Below are 22,621 nucleotides of genomic sequence, written 5' to 3' on the forward strand. Positions count from 1 at the left end.
CCTCCGGAGCCCCTTGGAAGATCAAAATTCACCCGATCAGGTTTAAATTTGGTACGTGGTGTTATTATATGGTCTCTAACAACCATGCAAAAATGGTCCATACCGTTAATTATATATAACCCCCATTTAAACCGATCCCCAGATTTGACCTCCGGAGTTATTGGAGGAGCAAAATTCATCCGTGAAATTTGGTACATTGCACCGATCCCCAAAAATAATCTACCAAAATTTTATTACTATCGAAAATTTTGTCAAAATTTTATTACTATAGAAAATTTTGTCAATATTTTATTTCTATAGAAAATTTTGTCAAAATTTTATTTCTATAGAAAATTTTTTCAAAATTTTATTTTTATAGAAAATTTTGTCAAAATTTTATTTCTATAGAAAATTTTTTTCAAATTTTTATTTTTATAGAAAATTTTGTCAAACTGACTTATTTACGTATTTATCTTATTTTTTTTAAATATATACCCCGTATGGACTAACTTATAATTGAGAACGGCAAGTGTTACCGCAATCCAAGTGATTCGATTTTGGATGACAGTCTTTAGAAAATTTTGTCAACATTTTATTACTATAGAAAATTTTGTCAATATTTTATTTCTATAGAAAATTTTGTCAAAATTTTATTTTTATAGAAAATTTTGTCAAAATTTTATTTCTATAGAAAATTTTTTCAAAATTTTATTTTTATAGAAAATTTTTTCAAAATTTTATTTTTATAGAAAATTTTGTCAAACTGAATTATTTACGTATTTATCTTATTTTTTTGTTTAATATATACCCCGTATGGACTAACTTATAATTGAGAACACGGTGTTAAGAAGTTTTAAGATACCTTGCCATCGGCAAGTGTTACCGCAATCCAAGTAATTCGATTGTGGATGACAGTCTTTAGTACAAGTTTCTATGCAATCCATGGTGGAGGGTACATAAGATTCGGCCTGGCCGAACTTACGGCCGTATATACTTGTTTGTATTAGTGTATCTTCAACATTACACTTCTACATTACACTCAGATTGGTATTTTGCTGATACTGTACTGCCTTCATATGCAATTCAGGTCTTTCCGGTGTCATCATATTGCCTGAATCCTATGTTTTCAATTTGATTTCCTCACAGTTGGAGGAAAGATAATCTTAGAACTACATAGAACCAAGTTGAAACTAATGCCACTATGATCCTAGCAGTTCTGTTTATTCATTGGTTGTCACTCAGATATTTTATTATTCCGCCCCTGCGAGACAAAGTTATATCCCAAAACAAAAAAAAAATTCTTGTCTATTTCTAACAACCAATTAACTGATTCATCTTGCGTGGTGTAGACAAAATACAACTGGGATGTGACTAAACTTCTTTTTTATCAGTGTATGATGTTGTTAAAATACTATTTCACACTTTTATTGGTACATACATCAGAAATGCGAAATTGTCTCTATAAAACCCTATGCAAAAAAATGTGCATTATAACTGGATTGAGTCATTAGCTACGATGGTTAAGTCATATCCATTACATGAATATGCCAACATTTACGTGTACGAAACTATATTACTTATTTTTATTGCAGTACATATTTGACATAAAGAGTTTTGATTTAGGCTAATTATCTTTTAAGCATTTTACTTTAGTAATGTCTATTGTGTGAAATTATTTGCATAAAAAAAACCCTGTAGCTAAACAAACAAAACAAAAACATACAATAAAAGAAGAACATGCAATATTGACCGATGTTATACCAATTCTGGATCGGGTTTTCAAAAACAGTGTTCAATTAGAAATGTTTATAGCACTTCGTGAATTTTATGGAGCACATAACCGTCCGTATTAACAGGTGGGCTGATAAGTCCGGTCTGACACATAGATGGCGTCGCTAGTATTAAATGCATATTATTTTTATATAGTACCAACCTTCAAATGATTCGTGTCAAAATTTGACGTCTGTAAGTCAATTAGTTTGTGAGATAGAGCGTCTTTTGTGAAGCAACTTTTGTTATTGTGAAAAAAAATGGAAAAAAAGGAATTTCATGTTTTGATAAAATACTGTTTTCTGAAGGGGGAAAATACGGTGGAAGCAAAAACTTGGCTTGATAATGAGTTTCCGGACTCTGCCCCAGGGAAATCAACAATAATTGATTGGTATGCAAAATTCAAGCGTGGTGAAATGAGCACGGAGAATGGTGAACGCAGTGGACGCCCGAAAGAGGTGGTTACCGACGAAAACATCAAAAAATCCACAAAATGATTTTGAATGACCGTAAAATGAAGTTGATCGAGATAGCAGAGGCCTTAAAGATATCAAAGGAACTTGTCGGTTATATTATTCATCAATATCTGGATATGCGGAAGCTCTGTGCAAAATGGGTGCCGCGCGAGCTCATATTTGACTAAAAACAACAACGTGTTGATGATTCTGAGCGGTGTTTGCAGCTGTTAACTCGTAATACACCCAAGTTTTTCCCATGGCTCTATCACTACACTCCTTAGTCCAATCGACAGTGGGCTGAGTGGACAGCGACCGGTGAACCGTCTTCGAAGCCTGGCAAGACTCAAAAGTCCGCTGGCAAAGTAATGGCCTCTGTTTTTTTGGGATGCGCATGGAATAATTTTTATCGATTATCTTGAGAAGGGAAAAACCATCAACAGAGTGACTATTAGATGGCGTTATTGGAGCGTTTGAAGGTCGAAATCGCGGCAAAACGGCCCCATATGAAGAAGAACAAGTATATACGGCCGTAAGTTCGGCCAGGCCGAAGCTTATGTACCCTCCATCATGGATTGCGTAGAAACTTCATCTAAACACTGCCATCCACAATCGAATTACTTAAGTTGCGGCAATGCTTGCCGATGGCAAGGTATCTTAAAATCTCCTAACACCATCTTTTAAATTGTATGTAAGTCCATACGTGGTATATATTAAACCAAAAAAGATCGATCCAATACGTATATAATTCAGTTTGACAAAGTAGATATAAAATTTTGACAAAATTTTCTACAGAAATAAAATTTTAACAAAATTTTCTATAGAAATAAAATTTTCACAAAATTTTCTATAGAAATAAAAATTTTGACAAAATTTTCTATAGAAAGAAAATTTTGACAAAAATTTCTACAGAAATAAAATTTTAACAAAATTTTCTATAGAAATAAACTTTTGACAAAATTTTCTATAGAAATAAAATCTAGGTAGATTTTTTTTGGCTCGAGTGATTATGAACCGAATAAAATTTGAACAAAATTTTCTCGGTTCTATAGAAATAAACTTTTGACAAAATTTTCTATAGAAATAAAATCTAGGTAGATTATTTTTGGCTCGAGTGATTATGAACCGAATAAAATTTGAACAAAATTTTCTATAGAAATAAAATTTTGACAAAATTTTCTATAGAAATAAAATTTTGACAATGATGAAAATTTTATTATGAACATTTTAACAAAATTTTCTCTATAAATAAAATTTTGACAAAATTTTCTATAGAAATAAAATTTTGACAAAATTTTCTATAGAAATAAAATTTTTGTAGATTATTTTTGGCTCTAGTGGCAACCATGATTATGAACCGATATGGACCAATTTTTGTGTGATTGGACCAATTTTGGTATGGTTGTTAGTGACCATATACTAACACCACGTGCCTAATTTGAACCGGATCGGATGAATTTTGCTCCTCCAAGAGGCTCCGGAGGTCAAATCTGGAGAATGTTTTATATAATTATGGACCGATATGGACCAATTCTGGCACGGTTGTTAAAGATCATATACTAACACCATGTTCCAAATTACAACCGGATTGGATGAAATTTGCTTCTCTTGGAGACTTCACAAATCTGAGGATCGGTTTATATGGGGGCTATATATAATTATGAACCGATGTGGACCAATTTTTGTATGGTTGTTAGAGACCATATACCAATATCATGTACCAAATATCAGGCGGATCGGATGAAATTTGCTTCTCGTTGAGGCTCCGCAAGCCAAATCTGGGGATCGGTTTATATGGGGGCTATATATAATTATGGACCGATGTGGGTCAATTTTCGCATGGTTGTTAGAGACCATATACCAAATTTCAGCCGGATCGGATGAAATTTGCTTCTCTTAGAGCAATCGCAAGCCAAATTTGGGGGTCCGTTTATATGGGGGCTATACGTAAAAGTGGACCGATATGGCCCATTTTCAATACCATCTGACCTACATCGATAACAACTACTTGTGCCAAGTTTCAAGTCGATAGCGTGTTTCGTTCGGAAGTTAGCGTGATTTCAACAGACGGACGGACGGACATGCTTAGATCGACTCAGAATTTCACCACGACCCAGAATATACATATATACTTTATGGGGTCTTAGAGCAATATTTCGATGTGTTACAAACGGAAGGACAAAGTTAATATACCACCATCCTATGATGGAGGGTATAAAAAAGTGTTGTTCCACCAAGACAACGCACCGTCCCACAAGTCATTGAGAACGATGGCAAAAATTCATGAATTGGACTTCGAATTGCTTCCCCACCCACCGTATTCTCCAGATCTGGCCCCCAGCGACTCTTTCTTGTTCTTAGACCTCAAAAGGAAAAAGGAAAAAATTTGGCTGCATTGAAGAGGTGATCGCCGAAACTGAGGCCTATTTTGAGGCAAAACCGAAGGAGTACTACCAAAATGGTATCAAAAAATTGGAAGGTCGTTATAATCGTTGTATCGCTCTTGAAGGGAACTATGTTGAATAATAAAAACGAATTTTGACAAAAAAAATGTGTTTTCTTTGTTAGACCGGGGACTTATCAGTCAACCTGTTAAAACTCCATTAATAACGTAATTACCAAATTTCAGTCTACATTCGCTCTTTTGGATGCCAAGCCACCGAAAAGAATGAGAAGAGTGCGTACAGAAGAAAATATTGCTGTTGTCGAGGTCAGTGTCGAAGAAACGGGCAATATTATATGACATAAATTATCTACCAAATAATTTTTTTTTTGTCATTTCATAATATGGCATTTAAACCACTATTTTGAAGACCTTGAGGACAACTATTTTAATCAAGGGATAGAGTTGCTAGAAAAGCGTTGGACTAAGTGTATTGAAGTTTCAGGGGATTATATTGAAAAATAAAAATATTTTTGAAAAACTGACTATTTTCAATGTAAGGCTAAGAAGTTTCCGAACCGCCCTCGTATCGGTTCATAATCATGGTTGCCAAGCCACCGAAAAGAATGAGAAGAGTGCGTACAGAAGAAAATATTGCTGTTGTCGAGGTTAGTGTCGAAGAAACGGGCAATATTATATGACATAAATTATCTACCAAATAAATTTTTTTGGTCATTTCATAATATGAAATTTCAAATCTGCAAGCTCTTAGAAAAACACCCTATACAATAATTGGCATTATTCTCTGATTATTTTCTTGTTCAAGAAAAGTTTGTATTTTGAAGAAAAAAATTGGAGTTAGAATTTGTCATTAGCTATATGAATTAAATGAAATTAATTTACAGTTGTGTGAAAAATAATAAGGACAGTCGCTTTCACCATCAATATGCCACTCAAATGGATCTTCCAGCAGGATAATAACCCATAACATACAGCAAGGTAGAAGATGTTCTACTGTTCTGGATAACAAAGGATCCGCAAATAAGTACCAATGTAACACTACGGCTCTATGGTACAATATTCAGTATAAACCCTACGAAATAGGAAATAGGTGCAAACAACCACTGACGGACATATCACAGGACTGGTACCGGTGCTCCAGTTTGTCGTAATTTTTAAATAGTCATAATTTATTGATTTCCATACTCGCTTGAAATTATTCGTATTTCACATTTAGTGAAATACGATTAGAATAACCTATTGTTCAACATAGTTCGAAAGTTTTTCACTTCTGATGTGATTCTTGGCAAAAAGGAAACAGATTCCAAATAGTTTGTCCTAGACTGGTTGATGAGTACCTGTCTATGAGGTGCTCCTACTAAATTGTCCCAGGACGTGTCCTTTTGAATGAGTCCAAGACGTGTCCTAAAGTGTAAATTTATCCCGTCAATGACAAACCCATGTTACTGATTCATGAGTACCTGTCTATGAGGTGCTCCTACTAAATTGTCCCAGGACGTGTCCTTTTGAATGAGTCCAAGACGTGTCCTAAAGTGTAAATTCATCCCGTCAATGACAAACCCATGTTAAAGTGACCGGTCCCCTTCATACGTTTTGATCAGAATTGGGACTGGTCCATACACACCAGGGACTAGTCCTGTACCGGTCGTGTGGATGATCCATTTCCCGTAGGGAATATCTATATATTTTTATTTAATTTGGTAATAGGTTTAAACTTTCATGAAGTGTCCTTATTCCCACACGTAAATCATATCAATTTATAACAAATCACAAAAATATCGAATTACTCGTACAACAGTAACAAATATTTTATTTCTAATTTTGTCGCTACCTTTTAAGAAAAAATAAATCGTTTAAACAAGAAAGAATTTCGATTTTTGTTCGGCTTTTAATGTTATCTAAATGTGGGTAGGCACTGTTCCTATTATTTTTCACATAAATGTATATTAAAATAAAATTGAAAATAGCTGAACTAAAATAAAAATTAAATTTTAAATTAAAATTAAATTAGAAACTGAATGGAATCAAGAGACCTCCGGAGCCTCTTGGAGGCGCATAATTCATCCGATCAGGTTGAAATTTGGTACGAGGTGTAGGCATATGGTATCTAACAACCATGCCACAAATTGGTCCATATCGGTCCATAATTATATATAGCCCCCATATAAACCGATCTCCAGATTTAAACTCCGGAGCCTCTTGGAGGAGCAAAATTCATCCGATCTGGTTGAAATTTGGTACGTCGTGTAAGTATATGGTCTCTAACAACCATGGAAAAATTGGTCCTTATCGGCCCATAATTATATAGAGCCCCCATATACATCGATTCCCAGATTTGACCTCCGGAAGCTCTTGGAGGAGCAAATTTCATCCGATTCAGTTGAAATTGGAAATGTGGTGTTAGCATATGGTCTCTAACAACCATGCAAAAATTGGTATATATCGGTCCATAATTATATAGAGCCCCCATATACATCGATCCCCAGATTTGACCTCCGGAACCTCGTGGAGGAGCAAAATTCATCCGATGCGGCTGAAATTTAATACGTGGTGTTAGTATGTGGTCTCTAACAAACATGGAAAAATTGGTCCATATCGGCCCATAATAATGTCCGGTTGAAATTTGGAACATGGTGTTAGTATATGACCGCTAACAACCATGCCAAATCGGTCTGTAGTTATATATAGCCGATCCCCAATGACGCAAAAATTGGTCAATATCGGTTCATAATCATGGTTGCCACTCGAACCACAAACAATCTACCAAAATTTTATTTCTATAGAAAATTTTGTCAAAATTTTATTTCTATAGAAAATTTTGTCAAAATTATATTTCTATAGAAAATTTTATCAAAATTATATTTCTATCGAAAATTTTGTCAAAATTTTATTTCTATAGAAAAATTTGTCAAAATTTTATTTCTATAGAAAATTTTGTCAAAATTTAACTTCTATAGAAAATTTTGTCAAAATTATATTTCTATAGAAAATTTTATCAAAATTTTATTTCTATAGAAAATTTTGGCAAAATTTTATTTCTATAGAAAATTTTGGCAAAATTTTATTTCTATAGAAAATTTTGTCAAACTGAATTATATACACCCAAAAAAATAATTCTTTCCTCCCAAACGAAATTTTAGACAAACAAAGTTCGTTTCTCATTTGCTTTTCGTTGAAAGGAAGTGTATTTTGAAGAAAAGTATATACTTTTTGTGATAAACGTTTATTCTTTTCCAGGATGTAAAAACAATTTCATAAAGACTTGCTCAAAATTTTTTTTTCTGGCTAATTGCATTTTCCCTCACATCTTTCTCACTTCCACGAAGTTTTTTAGTTCTTAGCACCTTTTTCTGTAACACAAACAATGTAGAAGAAATTATACGATTTTATAAATTTTAAAATTTTTTTTTTTTACCTTTCGCCTGGACGGAGAATCGAACCGCGGACCATGCAATATGTAAGCCAACACACTATCCACTGGGCCATGTAGCCGTTATTGGCATCAATAGACAATTACCCATATAAGTTATATTTATATAGCATAGCTTGCTGCACCCACGAGCCGATTAAACAAAGTTTATTTAACAGAAAAATACATTTAGTTGGGCACCGTGGAGCAGTGGTTGCTACGTCCGGGAGCCACCGTGGTGCAATGGTTAGCATGCCCGCCTTGCCTACACAAGGTCGTGGGTTCGATTCCTGCTACGACCGAACACCAAAAAGTTTTTCAGCGGTGGATTATCCCACCTCAGTAATGCTGGTGACATTTCTGAGGGTTACAAAGCTTCTCTAAGTGGTATCACTGCAATGTGTAACGCCGTTCGGACTCGGCTATAAAAAGAAGGTCCCTTGTCATTGAGCTTAACATGGAATCGGGCAGCACTCAGTGATAAGAGAGAAGTTCACCACTGTGGTATCACAATGGACTGAATAGTCTAAGTGAGCCTGATACATCGGTCTGCCACATAACCTAACCTAACCTAACCTACGTCCGACTTGCATGCCAAGGTTCGTGGGTTCGATCCCTGCTTCGACCAAAGTTTTTTTTTTTTAACTATATTCCAGATATGGTCGGAAGATTCCGAAAAAAATTTTCAACATTACAATCTACTATATTAAATTTTTACTATGAACTGTAAAATGTGTCTTATTAAAGAACTAAATTTAGAAAAGAACAGTGTTTGATATAAATGAAATGGACTGTGTTGTTGGTTCAAATTTTTTTTTTTTTGAAAAAATAAAAATTTTGTAACAAACGAATTTTTATACCCTGTGCCACACTGTGGAACAGGGTATTATAAGTTAGTGCATATGTTTGCAACACCCAGAAGGAGACGAGATAGACACATGGTGTCTTTGACAAAAATGCTCAGGGTGGGCTCCTGAGTCGATATAGCGATGTCCGTCTGTCCGTGAACACATTTTTGTAATGAAAGTCTAGGTCGCAGTTTTAGTCCAATCGACTTCAAATTTGGCACAAATATGTGTTTTGGCTCAGAATAGATCCCTATTGAATTTGGAAGAAATCGGTTCAGATTTAGATATAGCTCCCATATATATATATATATATATATATATATATATATATATAGATATATCTATATTTCCCTCGATATGGACTTATATGGCCCCAGAAGCCAGAGTTTTACCCTAATTTGCTTAAAATTTTGCACAAACATAACAATTAGTACTATAGTCAAGTGTGCCAAATTTGATTGAAATCGGTTCAGATTTAGATATAGCTCCCATATATATCTTTCGCCCGATATGGACTAATACGGTCCCAGAAGCCAGTGTTTTACCCCAATTTGGTTGAAATTTTGCGCAGGGAGTAGAATTAGCATTGTAACTATGCGTGCCAAATTTGGTTGAAATCGGTTCAGATTTGGATATATCTCCCATATATAGCTTTCGCCCGATTTACACTCATATGACCACAGAGGCCAATTTTTTGCTCCGAAATTTTGCACAGGGAGTAGAATTAGCTTTGTTGCTATGCGTGCCAAATTTGGTTGAAATCGGTTCAGATTTAGATATAGCTCCCATATGTATGTTTTTCTGATTTCGACAAAAATGGTCAAAATACCAACATTTTCCTAGTAAAATCGCCATTGCTTAGTCGAAAAGTTGTAAAACTGACTCTAATTTTCCTAAACTTCTAATACATACATATCGAGCGATAAATCAAACTTTTGCGAAATGTCTTTAAAATTGCTTCAGATTTAAATGTTTCACATATTTTGTGTTCCACCCTAGTGCATTAGCCGACTTAAATTTTGAGTCTATAGATTTGTAGAAGTCTATCAAATTCTGTCCAGATCGAGTGATATTTAAATGTATGTATTTGGGACAAACCTTTATATATAGCCCGCAACACATTTGACGGATGTGATATGGTTTCGAAAATTTAGATCTACAAAGTGGTGCAGGGTATAATATAGTCGGCCCCGCCCGACGTTAGACTTTCCTTACTTGTTTTTTACTAACATTGTGTTCCATCCTAGTGCATTAGCCGACTTAAATTTTGAGTCTATAGATTTTGTAGAAGTATATCAAATTCTGTCCAGATCGAGTGATATTTAAATGTATGTATTTGGGACAAACCTTTATATAAAGCACCCAACACATTTGACGGATGTGATATGGTATCGAAAATTTAGATCTACAAAGTGGTGCAGGGTATAATATAGTCGGCCCCGCCCGACTTTAGACTTTCCTTACTTGTTAATTTTAAATTTCTTTATTGAAAATTGAATTCCATAAATTTATTTACAAAAAAAGGACTTACCCTTTTGATTCGTATTAATGTACTATCAATGTACGTTTTTAATGGAATTAATTCTTTCGAAAAAAAAACACAAACGATGATAAAAAATAATTATATGTTTTAAATGTAACTGCTTATTTAAATTCAATTAAATATTGTGGTAATTAAATCGTGACATTTCATTGTTAAAACCTTTGAATGGAATTAGAAAAAAAAACTTCTAGCGACCTCAAATTTACTTACACGACACAGAGAACTGTTTGATTTTAATTTAATGTGAATTACCAATCCAATTGTGATGGAAGAACTCAACTTCACTTGAAGGTGGAATAAACCAATATCAAGGCTATAACAACTTTATGGAAAAAAGTACCAAGGTGAGAGACTCAAGTGAATGAGTGTGTTACACGCCGACAATTTGTGTTTCAAATTCAAGAACATTTGAAGAAGTGATAAGATCAAATCGTTATTCTGTACAAACTTCAAATAATTATGCTTGCTAATGAATCGCTTAACACCTGAGCTGTGAATTTCATTATGTAGCTGCTTTAACATTGGCAGTATGTCTGTTGAAAGATGCGTTTTGGAACATTGAGAAATATCTACAAGTGAAAATTTTCATTGAAATCTGGAGAGATAAATTTGCATTTAGCATAGGGCCGTGAAATGAGAAAAATGAACTAGTTCATATGAAAATGTAACAAAATTCTATTCACATTTTTGAAATTTCCTTAAAGCATTGTTAAATTAATGAAAATTTGCTGAGATTTTTGGATTTTTAACTGCCATTTACGATTTTTTTTCATAAATGCACAAATTAAAGAAAAATAAAGAAAAATAGTTGTTGCCAAAATAACAACGTTGTAGTTCAATATTTCTACACCGAAAACAAGCATGTACGTTTCCCAAGTTTATGCCATATATCCCAAAAAGAGAATGAAAAATTCCAGAAATGAGATCTGTATCCTAATTTTAATTTTATTGAGACTAGATTTAAAGCAAGATAACTCCCTAAAAATATCTTTATTTTAAATAAGCATCATCTTTGGCTCGAAATCAATACGACAATCCTTAAAGGAAGGTTAATATTGTTCGATTCGAATAAATTTTTTTTTAATATATTTTTCATATCAATCAAATATTTATCCGTGCCTTTTAGATGTATAGATTACTTTTAATGTATGATAAGATTAGATAAAATTAATGTATGACATTATTGAAAAAAATCTTATCGGTCGTTGGCATTTTTAACAAGTAAGTAAAGTAGAAAGTCGGGCGGGGCCGACTATATCATACCCTAAACCACCCTTACTGAATTAGTAATCATAAGCATTTGTGGGGTAACATTGATATAGGTCTGGGAGATAAACCGCAGTTGAATATTCAAGAAAATTAAGGGGTACATGTGTATGGGTGCTTTGTCTCAATCTGACTATAGCTCATAGTGTTGCCAAGGAAAATGTTCGGTTTACCCTACAAGGACCAATAAAGTTCCCTACTTTTTCATACATTCTCAAACAATTTTCCCTACAATATTTTCGTTAAATTTAAACAAATTTTACAAAACAAAAATATCTTAAAACATGAAAATGCAACGTATATAATCCAGAAAATAAATTTGTATTACCACCACGGTTGCCACAGTTGGTAGAATTCTACCAAAAGTAGTAACATTTTGGAAAACGTTTCAATAAACAATTTTTTTTGAGAAATTTTTCTATAGAAATAAAATTTTGATAATAAATTCTATAGAAATAAAATTTTGAAAAAAAAAATCCATAGAAATAACATTATGAAAAATTTTTTTATAGAAATAATATTTTGAAAAAAAATTTCTATAGAAATACAATTTTGACAAAATAAAGGAATAAAGTTTTGACAAAAATTTCTATAGAAATATTTGTTTGGTAGATTTGTGGTAATCTTCAAATTTTTTTTAGATTTGTTTTTGGCACGCGTGGTAGCTGTTGATACCACACATTGTTAAAGATCAAGCCTTGCCGGCATTTCTAATTCTTCCTCTAGGGTTACCAAAATGTAAAAATTATTACAAATTGTGTTGAGTGAAAATTTCCCCACATTGTGGCCCTACCTCCCTACAAGACGCTAAATTTTAGAACATAAAACCTACATATAGAAACCTGTAAGCTATATGTAAATCTGAACCAATTTGCATAATATTTTGCGGGTTTTATTGATACCACAAAAGGTTACCTTGTGCAAAATTTGAGTAAGATCAGTTATGAAATGAGGCCTCTATGGTCAAACATAAGGTTATTAGGGGCAAATTTTTCAAAATCGAGCGATACATATATGGGAGCTATATCTAAATCTGAACCGATTTCGATGAAATTTTGCACATACCGTTAGTACTATAGAGGACTAGATCTAGCCAACGTTGAGTAAGATCGGATAATAAATAAGGGTTCTATGGTCAAATTTGAGAAAATCGGGCTGTACATATATATGGGAGCTATAGCTAAATCTGAACCGATTTGGATGATTTCTTGCACATATAGTTAGTGCTATAGAAGATTACATTTGGCCAACTTTGAGTAAGATCGGTTGATAAATAAGGGTTTTATGACCTAATTTGGCAAAATCGGGCGATGCATATATATGGGAGCTATATCTAAATCTGAACCGATTTCGATGAAATTTTGCAGACTTAAAGGGTGATGCAGAAGATTATTTTGTGCTAAATTTGACGACGATCGGTTAATTAAAAAGTGCAACGTGACCCCATTTGTCGAAATCGGGCGATACATATATATGGGAGCTATATCTAAATTTGATCCGATTTCTTCCAAATTCAATAGCGTTTTTCCTTGTGCCCAAAAAATTCCCTGTACCAAATTTCATCAAAATCGGTTAATAATTGCGACTGGAATCCTGTGAACAACACATACATGGACAGACGGACGGACGGACACCAAGCACTAGATCTATATATTTTAAAAATTCATCAATTTCAATTCATCAATTACAGGGTAAAGAGCTAGATTTCGTGCACTTCTGTAAACTGTTCATTTCCACCTCACGACTTGTAATATACACATTGAATATTACACGTTATTAATATAATCATGTAGAAAAATATTATATATTATATGGGTTTTTATTTCTCGGATATATCATTCAATCATTTTATCGATCGATCGCTTATTTATCATACTCGACACAAAATCTTTAGAAACGCACATTTTTCAGTGCAATTAATGTTTTAATTGGAATAAGTGATTGAAGACATTTCAATTATAAATTAATTGGATCAATTAATTTTAATTAAATGAACGTTTATAATATTTACTTTAAAAATATTATTCATAAATTTTGACTCTTTGAAATTTTCGTCCCTCCGTTTAAGTCATATGTCTTTGAAGTAAGACAAAAACTTTTTTGTACCCTGCTCCACACTGAGGAACAGGGTATTATAAGTTAGTGCATATGTTTGCAACACCCAGAAGGAGACGAAATAGACACATGGTGTCTTTGGCAAAAATGCTCAGGGTGGGCTCCTGAGCCGATATAGTCTGTCCGTGAACACATTTTTGTAATCAAAGTCTAGGTCGCAGTTTTAGTCCAATCGACTTCAACTTTGGCACAAGTATGTGTTTTGGCTCAGAATAGAACCCTATTGATTTTGGAAGAAATCGATTCAGATTTAGATATAGCTCCCATATATATATTTCGCCCGATATGGACCTATATGGCCCCAGAAGCCAGAGTTTTACACTAATTTGCTTAAAATTTTGCACAAGAAGAACAATTAGTACTATAGCCAAGTGTGCTAAATTTTATTGAAATCGGTTCAGATTTAGATATAGCTCCCATATATATCTTTCACCCGATATGGACTAATACGGTCCCAGAAGCCAGAGTTTTGCCCAAATTTTGCACTAGAAGTACAATTAGTAGTGTTGTCAAGTGTGCCAAATTTTATTGAAATCGGTTCAGATTTAGATATAGCTCCCATATATATCATTCACCCGATTTACACTCATATGCAGCGTTGCCAATTTAGCTTTTTTCCCGCTAGATTTGGCTTTTTTTGAAGACGTTTAGCGGGAAAAAAATTCATTTAGCTTCTAGCTTTTTTTCTGGCTTTTTTTCATGACCCTTTTAGCTATTTTTGGCTTTTTTATTTTCGACATGTTTCTATTGAAATATGGATAAAACGGCGTTTTTATCTAAGCCTTGCTGCAAGAATAAGGGTTTCCACATATTTCAAAGCTCAGTTGAAACATTAATAATGATTCCAGCCATTATGCGGGCATTTTTGTAGCAAATACACCTTGTTGTAAAGTTTTTTCATCATATTCAAGTTATCGTAAACTTTAAATCTACTATTACCATACAAATTTGTTAGATAAACTGTCAGTAAATTATTGGGAATATTAACATTTGACTCGTTTATCCTTTTTATGTTATTATAATATTCTAAAGTTATTGCGATATTACTAAATTAAAATAGTAGATGTGAATTGCTTTGTGCACTGAAAAATTATTGTCGTGAGGCCAAAGATTTCATCTCCTTAAAATACGAACGCGAATTTTGGTTATAATAGCATTTGTGAATTTCTCTTATATAAACTCTTTTCCTTGTCCAAAAGACGATAAAGTCGTTTTGTCCTTATAATTAAGTGTTTCAACTTAAAAATGGGTATGTTTTCATGAAAGAACGAAGAATTAATGAAATAGTCTTTAAATGTGAGGAGTTTTTGCATCTTAACCACAAACCAAAATAGCGTTCAAAAATAGAAGATGTTTTTCAACACTTTATTTTAAAAACGTATACATACAATAATTTCTACTTGAAGTCGAGTCTGAATTTGGAAATTTAAATTGGCGTTAGCACGTTTTCAAAGCTCATGAAGAAGTTTTGATAGCTCATGAAGAAAATGAAAATGTTTTTACTGGGAAATGTAAACTGTAGGTATTTTCTACAATTTAAATAAAAGTAATGTATTTCGAATTTCTCACAATTTCAAAACCAAACTAAAATTTTATTTAAAAAAATGACAAATCATTTTTTTTTTACCAAATCCAAAGCATGCTTAGATTATTTAATATTTTAAAATAACAAGTAAATAAAATAGAGGTGTTGGGAAGGTAGCTCCCACAAAACGAAGGACTTCCAGTAAAAAATTTGTGATAGTAATCAAAATGTATCGAATACGCAAACAGAGCTAATATGCCTTAGATATTGTTACAGTCTCACAGAAGTGGAATTAAAATGAAAATAATATGCATTTTAAGTGAAATAAAGCCTTTAAGTTTGTTAAATTTCAATCAAAAATGTGACTTTTGATACAAAAAAATTTAGCTTTTTTTCTAGCTATTTTTTAGTATTTTTTAGCTTTTTTAGCTATTTTTTTGGGCAAATCTAGCGGTTTTTGGTGAAACAATTCTGGCAACGCTGCTCATATGATCACAGTGGCCAATCTTTTACTCCGATTTAATTGAAATTTTGCACAGAGAGTAGAATTAGCATTGTAGCTATGCGTGCTAAATTTGGTTGAAATCGGTTCAGATTTAGATATATCTCCCATATATAGCTTTCGCCCGATTTACACTCATATGACCACAGAGACCAATTTTTAACTCCGATTTAGTTGAAATTTTGCACAGGGAGTAGAATTAGCATTGTAGCTATTCGAGCCGAATTTGGTTGAAATCGGTTCAGATTTAGATATAGCTCCCATATATATGTTTTTCTGATTTCGACAAAAATGGTCAAAATACCAACATTTTCCTTGTTAAATCGCCACTGCTGAGTCGAAAAGTTGTAAAAATGACTTTAATTTTCCAAAACTTCTAATACATATATATCGAGCGATAAATCATAAATACACTTTTGCGAAGTTTCCTTAAAATGGCTTCAGATTTAAATGTTTCCCATATTTTTTACTAACATTGTGTTCCACCCTAGTGCATTAGCCGACTTAAATTTTGAGTCTATAGATTTTGTAGAAGTCTGTCAAATTCTGTCCAGATCGAGTGATATTTAAATGTATGTATTTGGTACAAACCTTTATATATAGCCCACAACACATTTGACGGATGTGATATGGTATCGAAAATTTAGATCTACAAAGTGGTGCAGGGTATAATATAGTCGGCCCCGCCCGACTTTAGACTTTCCTTACTTTTTTTTATTTAAAAAAATCAAAAACAAACAATAGTTAATTTCTCTTGGCACAAAAAAATTCTACACTAAAAATAAATAAAAACAAGTATATACGGCCGTAAGTTCGGCCAGACCGAATCATATGTACCCTCCACCAAGGATTGCATAGAAACTTCTACTAAAGACTGTCATCCACAATCGAATTACTTGGGTTCCGGTAACACTTGCCGATGACAAGGTATCTTAAAACTTTGTTTGTCTAAAATTTCTTTTGGGAGGAAAGAATTATTTTTTTGCGTGTATAGACCGATTTGACATGGTTGTTAGCGGCCATATACTAACACCATGTACCAAATTTCAGCTGGATCGGATGAAATTTGCTTCTCTTAGAAGCTCCGCAAGCCAAATCTTGGGATCGGTTTATATGGGGGCTATATATAATTATGGACCGATGTGGACCAAGTTTTGCATGTTTGTTAAAGACCATATACTAACACCATGTACCAAATTTCAGCAGGATCGGATGAAATTTGCTTCTCTTAGAGGCTCCGCAAGCCAAATCTGGGGATCGGTTTATATGGGGGTTATATATAATTATGGACCGATGTGGACCAATTTTTGCATGGTTGTGAGAGATCATATACCCCATGTACCAACTTTCAACCGGATCGGATAAATTTTGCTCCTCCAAGAGGCTCCGCAAGCATCGGTTTATATGGGGGCTATATATAATTATGGACCGATGTGGACCAATTTTTGCATGGTTGTGAGAGATCATATACACCATGTACCAAATTTCAACCGAATCGAATGAATTTTGCTCATCCATGAGGCTTATCTTAGAGGATCCGCAAGCCAAATCTGGGGATCGGTTTATATGGGGCTATATATAATTATGGACCGATGTGGACCAATTTTTGCATGGTTGTGAGAGATCATATACTAACACCATGTACCAAATTTCAACCGGATCGGATGAATTTTGCTCCTCCAAGAGGCTCCGCAAGCAAACACATCGAAATATTGCTGTAAGACCCCATAAAGTATATATATTCTGGGTCGTGGTGAAATTCTGAGTCGATCTAAGCATGTCCGTCCGCCTGTTGAAATCACGCTAAATTACGAACGAAATAAGCTATCGACGTGAAACTTGGCACAAGTAGTTGTTATTGATATAGGTCGGATGGTATTGCAATTGGGCCATATTGGATCACTTTTAGCTATAGCACTCATATAAATCGATCCCCAGAATTGACCTTACGAAGGAGAAAAATTCATCCGATTCAGTTGGAATTTAGTACGTAATGTTAGTATATCTCCTCTAACCAACATGCAAAATTTGGTCCATATCGATTCATTATTATATATAGCCTCCATATAAACCGAGCTATACGAGACTTCTTTGAAGAGCAAACTACATACGATCCGGTTGAAAGTTGGTACATGATGTTAGTCCATAATGGTCCATAATTATATATAACTGCCGTATAAACCGACCTTCCAAGATTTAACTTCGGAAGGAACAAATTTCATCTGACCCAGTTGAAATTAGGCCTTCTAGTTATCATGCGAAAATTGGTTCATCTTTTTTATAACGCATTTTCTTTTAGACCACATATGATAAACAAGTTAACCCTTTCACTACCGAAATAAACCTAATATTAAAAACTTTAACTTTTCTTCTGTTTTTACTTGTACTAACAGCATGTAAAACAAAAATTGTCATTTTGAGAACCTACCTCAATTATTTCAAGATCTATATGAGCTTCTTCTGAAAACTTGATTCTTGAATTGTGACATTTAGCCTATAATATCTTTCACAGTGTGAAAAAAAAAATACAAAAAAGAAACCGTAAAAGTATCAGCTATAGTTTTTGTATAAATGTCCATTTACTAGAAACATACAGTAGAAAAATTGTCTCAAATTTACGTATTTTTCGTTTATTGTTAAAGAAGTTAATAAAAATGTATTTTAGTGCTCACCAATATGGAAAATATGTATAGCTTATTTAGATTGAAGCCTCTACTTTAAAATAACGTCGAGAAATAAATCGAAACTAAGTGAGAAAATAGAATTTGGTGTCTTTTTCGAATGTCCTTCTAGGTGGACATCGGTAGTGAAAGGGTTAAGGATAGTGAAAGGGTTAAGGAAATTTTTGTATTTGCTTTACAACGAAAAAAAAAAACACATTCAGCGCCAAAACAAAACTTTGCTTGTCTGAAGTTTCATTCCTCAGAAATGAAAACTCTTATTTCAGTGTATACAGTCTATGCGATTCTTGAGGATATACATAAAGAAATTAATAACAATTTTCTTAAGTAAATAGGCACAGTTTTTATTTTTTTTATTTAATCCTTTTTGTTATAAACAAAAACACATCGCTTACGAATTTCACTATCACTAAACAACTTTAAACAATGGTTTTTTTTCCGCCGTTGAAACGATCCTTTCCTTTCGAACAATATGAGACTACTGAGAGTGACTAGATTTTGCCAAGATTTTCAATGTGAAGGTAATGTGGCTGCTGTTGGTTGAGTGTGAAGCGGTAACAACTTGGTGAGCTTTTTTCTAGTTTCGCTGCCTGTTAGTGTAGCTATTACAACAACTACAGCATTATAGTATTTTGCACGTCCAATTGAATGTATATTTAACATAGTAAGATATACTAACCACTTCTCCTCCCTCCTCATCAGTCACAGAAGCATTAATTCATAAAATCGCATTGTTGGCGATAATGATATTTGATGTCCAGTTGTAGATAGCATTTCCCGGTTTATTAGCAGTCATAGTAAAGCTCTATTGTCAACCACGGATGGGGCTGGTAAACTTGTTTAAGAATTTTACTATGATCTCGTATCTGTGCGACGCCATAAACACCGGCATACAAATGTGAGGTGTGAACCAGATATGATGGCTTCATTTATTTTATGAAGTTCATTGATATTTGTCAAGACAAAAACCTTTAACCATTAAATATACATTAATTAAAAAATTTGTGGCAAAGGGCTAAATTATACACCCTAAAAACACATATCTCACATGTCTCAACCACACTGCGCTTTCGTTATTTTTATACCCTCCACCATACACTGAGAAAACAGTGAACCCACCAGGAAGAAAACTTTCGGTTAATTTTAGAAAATGTTTAATGATATTTGTCAAGACAAAAACCTTTAACCATTAAATATACAGAGAAAATTTGTGGCAAAGGGCTAAACTATACACCCTAAAAACACATATCTCACATGTCTCAACCACACGGCGCTTTCGTTATTTGTATACCCTCCAGCATACACTGAAAAAAATCACGCCGATGTAGTAAAAGTAAGTTAATATTTTTCGACAAATTCAAGAAAATTTATTAGACATAACTAAGTTTTTTCACTTGTTAAAGAAAATTTTGTAGTTTGAAGGAAAAACTTGCAGTTCAAAATTGCAAGAATGTCTTTAGTGACATACGAAGTTCATGATGGGCGCATTTTTGGTAAAATGTACAAATTTAAAGAAATTCTGAACTATTTTGTGGAAGACACGAATTTAGTTAATCTTTATGCTTCATTTGAGTATATTTTTTCCTCGGTTTTAATTAATTTAACTAACGTACACAAAAAACAAGTAAGGAAAGTCTAAAGTCGGGCGGGCCGACTATATTATAACCTGCACCACTTTGTAGATCTAAATTTTCGATACCATATCACATTCGTCAAATGTGTTGGGGGTTAAATATATATAAAGGTTTGTCCCAAATACATACATTTAAATATCACTCGATCTGGGCAGAATTTGATAGACTTCTACAAATTCTATAGACCCAAAATTTAAGTCGGCTAATGCACTAAGGTGGAACACAATGTTTGTAAAAAAATATGAGTAAGATTTAAATCTGAAGCAATGTTAAGGAAACTACGCAAAAGTTTATTTATGATTTATCCCTCGATATATATATATGTATTTGAAGTTAAGGAAAATTACAGCCAGTTTTACAACTTTTCGACTAAGCAGAGGCGATTTTACAAGGAAAATGTTGGTATTTTGACCATTTTTGTCGAAATCAGAATAAAATATATATGAGAACTATATAAATCTGAACCGATTTCAATCAAATTTGACACACATAGCAACAAAGCTAATTTAACACCCTGTGCAAAATTTCAACTAAATCGGAGTAAAAAATTGGCCTCTGTGGTTGTATATGTGTAAATCGGGCGAAAGCTATATATGGGAGCTATATCTAAACCTGAACCGATTTCAATAAAATTTGGCACACTTGACTACACTACCAATTGTACTCCTAGTGCAAAATTTCAACCAAATTGGGCCAAAACTCTGGCTTCTAGCACCATATTAGTCCATATCGGGCGAAAGATATATATGGTAGCTATATCTAAATCTGAACCGATTTCCAAATTTGGCATACATGACTACACTACTAGCTGTGCACCTTGTGCAAAATTTCTCCCTAATTGGGTTAAAATTCTGCCTTCTAGGACCATATTAGTCCATATATATATATCCCTTTCCGACCTATAGCCGATCCACGTGATAGATTTTCCTAAATTTTTCAATTCTGTTATTTATGTGTACATAGAACATTTTAAATTATTAAGTTTGTTCAGTTTGATCCTGTATCCTGTTTTTTTAGGATACGTACAATTGTTGCAGTCCGGTAAATTCCGGTAAAAGTCCGGATGTAAAAATATCAAAAAACACAAAATAATCACGAAGTTACTGTTTGCATACAATATTTAAAATGTTTTCTTATTGAAAACACTTGTTTGATGAAATATTCCACAATTTAAATAATTTTAATATATTTGCAAACTTACATCTTCCACTCATTTTTACAAATGCGCAAAGTACACTGCTGAAACTACAAAATTAATATGAAAAGCAAATATTTATAACGGTTCTTCACATTCTTAGACAAAGAGAGAGCATACACCATTATTTTTTTGCCGCTCTTATCGCAGTACGTCATATATTAAAGAAATTATAGAGACTTAAACTTACACGCACAATTGTGCGTACACGGTCGGAAAGGGATATATATATATATATATATATATATATATATATATATATATATATATATATATATATATATATATATATATATATATATATATATATATATATATATATATATATATATATATATATATATATATATATATATATATATATATATATATATATGGGAGCTATATCTAAATCAGAACCGAATTCTTCCAAAAACAATAGGGTTCTATCCTGCGCCAAAACACATACTTGTGCCACATTTGAAGTCGAATGGACTAAAAGTGCGACCTAGACTTTGATTACATAAATGGGTGGGAGCCACTGTGGTGCAATGGTTAGCATGCCCACCTTGCATACACAAAGTCGTGGGTTCGATTCCTGCTTCGACCGAACACCGAAAAATTTTTCAGCGGTGGATTATCCCACCTCAGTAATACTGGTGACATTTCTGGGCGTTTCAAAATTTCTCTAAGTGGTTTCACTGCAATGTGGAACGCCGTTCGGACTCGGCTATAAAAAGGAGGTCCCTTGTCATTGAGCCTAACATGGAATCGGGCAGCACTCAGTGATAAGAGAGAAGTTCACCAATGTGGTATCACAATGGACTGAATAGTCTAAGTGAGCCTGATAAATCGGGCTGCCACCTATCCTAACCTAACCTAACCTTCTGGGTGTTGCAAACATATGCACTAACTTACAATACCCTGTTCCACAGTGTGGCGCAAGGTATGACTATTAGAGTAAAGGAAACTTTCTCCAAACATAATAATGCCATGAACTAAAAAAAAGTTAAATTGGCTTTAGTGAAATAGAGAGTTCACTTTTTTTTTTGAGTGTAGGATGGGGTGTACTAACGTTGTCATTCCGTTTGTAACACATCGAAATATTCTAAGACCCCATAAAGTATATAAATTCTGGGTCGTGGTGAAATTCTGAGTCGATGATCTAAGCATATCCGTCCGTCTGTTGAAATCATGCTAACTTCCGAACGAAACCAGATATCGACTGAAACTTGGCTTAGAAAAGCAAATTTCATCCGATCCTGTTGAAATTTGGTACGTGCTGTTAGTATAGTATGCAAAAATTGATCCCTATC

General features: G+C 33.5%; 1 protein-coding gene across 2 annotated transcripts in view; it reads right to left on the bottom strand.

The window, feature by feature from the left end:
- Positions 1-19,029, bottom strand: part of LOC142235083 (arylsulfatase B) — a 33,705-nt gene extending 14,676 nt beyond the window's left edge. The window contains exon 1 of one of the 2 annotated variants that reach the window (XM_075306307.1): positions 18,893-19,029. The gene's annotated coding sequence lies outside the window, so the exon portion shown is untranslated. The remainder of the gene's footprint in view (positions 1-18,892) is intronic. The other variant, XM_075306308.1, reaches the window with a different exon arrangement.
- Between the last annotated feature and the right edge of the window lie 3,592 nt (positions 19,030-22,621).

The sequence above is a fragment of the Haematobia irritans genome, chromosome 4, assembly GCF_050003625.1.
Source record: "Haematobia irritans isolate KBUSLIRL chromosome 4, ASM5000362v1, whole genome shotgun sequence".
Lineage (NCBI taxonomy): Eukaryota > Metazoa > Arthropoda > Insecta > Diptera > Muscidae > Haematobia > Haematobia irritans.